The following is a 5,189-nucleotide window of genomic DNA, read 5'->3' on the forward strand; positions in this document are numbered from 1 at the left end:
TAGTCAAGAACTTTTTATTGATCCCATCTAGAAGGAAATCACTATGCATCCCATGATCCTCATGCCCATAGAAAATATACATCTCCAACCGAGGTAGAAACCATCAAGAACTCTCCGAGTTCCCTTTGCACAAACCAGACCTGCCAAGACTGAATCCTTCTAACTCGACCAAGCTACGCAAGCCATCAAAACCTAAGGGCATTGCCGCGAAATACCTGTAGGAACTCATTACCCCGTACACACCCAAGGAACTAATAATATCCTTACATACTGATCCGACCTACTACCCAGCAATCCTTTCCATCCGAGTTTCCTTCTAATTTAGCTTCAACTTGATATCCCCTCTTGATGTAGCACCACAATTCCTCAACCCAGACTTACCACACGAGACCCAAGCATAAAACCACACTGTCTAAGGCTCATAAGCTACTGGGTACTCTCTTAAATGTTTCCAAAAGCACCACATTCAAAATAACTACCCTGAAGGGACTTCCTACGAATCTGGAACAATTACCTTCCTAATACTGATATATAGAATCTCATAGTTAATGTAGAAAGTACCACAAGTCTTGACATCTTCTAAATGAAAACTCAATTCCTAACCACATATAAAACTTTAAAATACCCAATTGTTACATATAGAATCTTGAACACATTAGAACCATTCTCGAGAGTCATTCACTCTATTCAAACTGCAATTAGTCTGATCAAATGAACTGAACAACCCATGCCTCATTGGCATTTTGACACCGCAGAATATAACCTCATCCCAATACAACCAAGCAACTTCCTGCTCTATGCACCGAGCGTTCTTGCCAATAACAACTCAAGACATCTCGTGATTCTCACACACCTATGAAGCATAATATAATCTTCATCAAAATTTTCCATTACCTGAGCCATCCTCGGTCTCAACCTCCGTAGGCCATAACTGATTCACCCGAACATCTCAAACCGGAACCAACATAGAACATAACCGTGCAATTGCTTAATCAATAACTGACTCCCCCACTTGGCTCGGAGCCGTAGACTAAAACACACACAATAACTCATAACGCATATACTCTATTGATGCCACAATACAATAGTAAGATTAAATTCAAACCTTCATAAGCTCGTGAAACACAGACCATCTGGTACCTTGAATTTTCTGCAGATCTCACATTCATCCTTGCAACAGTCAAGCCCACTCTCTTAAGCGACTCAAAATTCAAATTTCAACACTTATATTTCACTTGTAAATGAGACCTTCTAAAAGACACATAAGGATCACCCAACCTCGAAACACTTCGCAGGAGATAACCCACCTGCCTTGTCTTCAACTAACATTTCTGTATACCTTCCACAGTCACAAACATAACGCAATCACTTAGCCTTCCTGAGTCTGAACTCATACCGCAACATGAAATTTACTTCACTCCCAACTAGTATACATGAAAAGACTCTTCGCACACCCATAACTCGTGGCTATACTTCAAAGCAAGATGAAAATCAAGCACCTAATAGTTCTTCTATCCTCCAGCAGACCCTCCTCGTCGCTTCTAATTCATAAGAATGCATCTCGCAGTCACAATATACTCATCACATAGCCATGCAACCGTCACTTCCACTAATAGGGACATTGTCGAACATATCAGTTCGAAGACACTTGCTCACACAATCATCACCTCGATGCTCAAGCTATAGGCAAAGATCCGGCCTCAAGTCCTCCAGGCTGGCCCAACATCAACCCACAGAGATCACGTCTCGCCCCTCAATCGGGGAATCACAAGCCATCGATGCACATCTGATACTGAGCGCTCATGTGCATACGAACGCATGGAAGGAATTCAAAGAGTTACATTCCAAGCTGAATCAAAGGATGCACAATAAGAATTCAAGAATGTGAAGTTTTCCTAAAGGTTCTGCAGCCTCTCGAGGATAAATACAGACGTCTCTGCACCGATCCGCGAGACTCTACTAAACCTGTTCATGACTCGTGAGACCTATGTAACCTAGGCTTTGATACCAACTATCATGACCCTAACCCCGAACCTGGTCGTGATGGCGCCTCTCGTGAAGACAAGGCCAGCCAATTAAACCCAATTCACTTTTTAAAATAGTTAAACAATATAAAAGCAGTCTAAGCATGATTTAATGATAATAAGTAGCGGAAATACAACCCGACACAGCCCTAACCGGGGTGTCACAAGTCACGAGCATCTACTAGGGTATAAATACAACTGAACGTCTAAAATGTACAAATACAAATTAATGAAATGAAGAGAGAGAAAAGCAGTGCTGCGAACGCCGGCAGCTACTTTGCTAAACTCTGAGGACTCTGCCTCCGATCAACCAAAACTCACTACCGGGTGTATAAATACCTGAATCTGCACACAAAGTGCATGGAGTAAAGTGAGTACTCCAACTCAGTGAGTAATAATCATAACTAAAGCCTAAATGGTAAGAAATCACGTAAAGCATATCAAGATGCTGTATAGAAGCAGTTCAAAAACCAGTAAGAAAGCAGTGAAGTTGTAAAAATCTCTTAAAACATCTTAGCTCAGTTTAAACTTCTTTGAAAATGACTTTTTTCAACAGTTACGCAAATGAATGCAAAACAGTTAGTGCATATAAGCACAGAAATCCGCCCCTCGGGCACAAATACCATAGTTTAACACGTAAATGACAGGTAAATATGAAAGATAAACACATAAAGGTTCGCCCCTCGGGCACAATGTCAACAACTCCGCCCCTCGGGCCATATCTCAGAACAATACCAGCCCCTCGGGCAATCACATAGAACGGTACCAACCCCTCGGGCAATCACATAGAACAATACCAGCCCCTCGGGCTATCACATAGAACAATATCAGCCCCTCGGGCAATATCTCACATCACAATGGGTACCCGCGCTCATTGGGGGTGTACAGACTCCGGGAGGGGCCCCTTATAGCCCAAGCACAATATCAAGCCACCTTGTGGCATCATAAACAAGCTCTCGGCCTCATATCAATATTAAGCCACCTCGTGGCGCACAATCTCAGGCCCTCAGCCTCATTATAATAATTAGTATCTCACTGCTGCGACGTGCAGCCCGACCCAAAAGTATCCTCACAATACAGGCCCTCGGCCTTAGTCAGTCAAAAATCACATAAGCCACTCGGGCAACAGTAAAACATAACGCTCAGCCCAAAATATTATTTAAAATATCATTTCAAGTGTTAAAGTAGAGTAAACATGACTGAGTTTTGAATACAGTGGAAAATAACATGACTGAGTTCAAGTATAAAGTCAAAACAGTAAGAAAATATCAACAAAAATCCCCGAAGGGTTCAAATAGTTGGTACTAGGCCCAAATATGGCTTTCAGCCCAAATAATGATGATAGCAAATAGTTTTCAATCAAATACGCAGTAAAATCATCAATCGGGATGTACGAAGTCACAATCCCCAATAGTGCACGACCCCACGCTCGTCATCAAGCGTGTGCCTCACCTCAATATAGAAAAACAATGTGCAGTCCAGGGTTTCAAACCCTCAGAACATCATTTACAATCATTACTCACCTCGATCCGGTCTGAACTCTAGCCCGCGATGCCTCGCCCGCGCGAATAGACCTCCGGATGCTCCAAATCTAGCCACAATTAGTACATAATCATTAAAATATGCTAAGGGAGCGAAGCCCACTCAAAAATATCCAATTTAACATCAAAATCCCGAAATTGCTCAACCCCCCCGGGCCCACGCTTCAGAATCCGATGAAACTCACAAAATCCTACATCCCATTTAACCACGAGTCCATCCATACCAAAATTACTAAATTCCGATAATAATTCGGCCTCCAAATCTTCAAATCTTATTTTCAAATCTCTAGGTCCAAATCTTCAATTTACACCTCAAAAATATGTAATCTAGTCGGATTATTCGATGATAATTCAATATTATGGAGTAGAAATGATCACAAGTGACTTACCTCAATATTTCCCATGATTTCTTGCTCAAAAATTGCCCCAAGCCGTGTTCTTTCACCAAAAAAAGTCAAAATGAGCTAACAAAAAACACAACATTAATAAATCCAATTCTGGTCACTAAAGGCTTAATTCCCGTCGCTAAAAGGTCCAATCTGGTCGCTAAAATGTGCACACCAAATCTGATGCACCAGCAGTCTTTAATTTCACTAAAAAGGCAATAACTCCATCATACGAACTCGAAATTCGATGATTCTTGTTCCTATGAGTCACAAATAATGATTCGAACATAGTCCTTCAATCGAAACTCAATTCGGAGCTCGTTTTATCAGTGCGATATCCATTTCGCTCGTTAAACAATTAACTCATGATTCGCGTCAAAAACCTAATCACGACTTGATGAAATTAGGCCAAACTTTCCAGATCACTCATATAATTCATTATCAAAATTTTGGAAGTCTCAAAATTAAATTTCGATCTCTAGAACTAAAAATGGACCTTTGGATCATTACATGCTTATGCTCAAAACGCCAAAATCTTCCAAAAACTCTTCCAAAACATATCCGAGCCTCATGGGACCCCGACCAAACATGCCAACACACCCCATAACATAATTCAAACTTGTTCCAACCTTCGGAACGCTCAAAACAACATCAAAAAATCAAATCACCCTCGGATTCAAGCCTAAGAATTCCAAAACTTCTGAATTCCGAATTCGATCAAAAAGTCTATCAAACCTCGTCCGAATGACCTGAAATTTTACACACACATCATAAATGACACAACGGACCTACTTCCATTTCCGGAATTTCATTCCGACCCCGATATCAAAATCTCACATGTCAATCGGAAAATGCCGAAATCTCAATTTCGCCAATTCAAGCCTAAACCTTCCACGGACTTCCAAAATGCATTTCGATCACGCTTCTAAGTTCCAAATCACCTAACGGAGATAACCAAACCATAAAAATTCCAATCCGAGATCAAATACACACAAGTCAAATCTTGGTCAAATCTTTCAAATTTTAAACTTTCAAGTGAGACTGTTCTTCCAAATTCATTCTGATTAACCTGAAACCCAACACCAATGATTTACATAAGTCAAAATACACCACACGGGGCAAGTCATGCCCGAGAACTGGCGAGGGAAGTGCAAAAGCTCAAAACGACCGGTCGGGTCGTTACAATAATATACTGGAGTTCATACACAGGTGCACCAAACTCCAGTATATTATGCTGG

Source organism: Nicotiana sylvestris, chromosome 8 (genome assembly GCF_000393655.2).
Source record: "Nicotiana sylvestris chromosome 8, ASM39365v2, whole genome shotgun sequence".
NCBI lineage: Eukaryota > Viridiplantae > Streptophyta > Magnoliopsida > Solanales > Solanaceae > Nicotiana > Nicotiana sylvestris.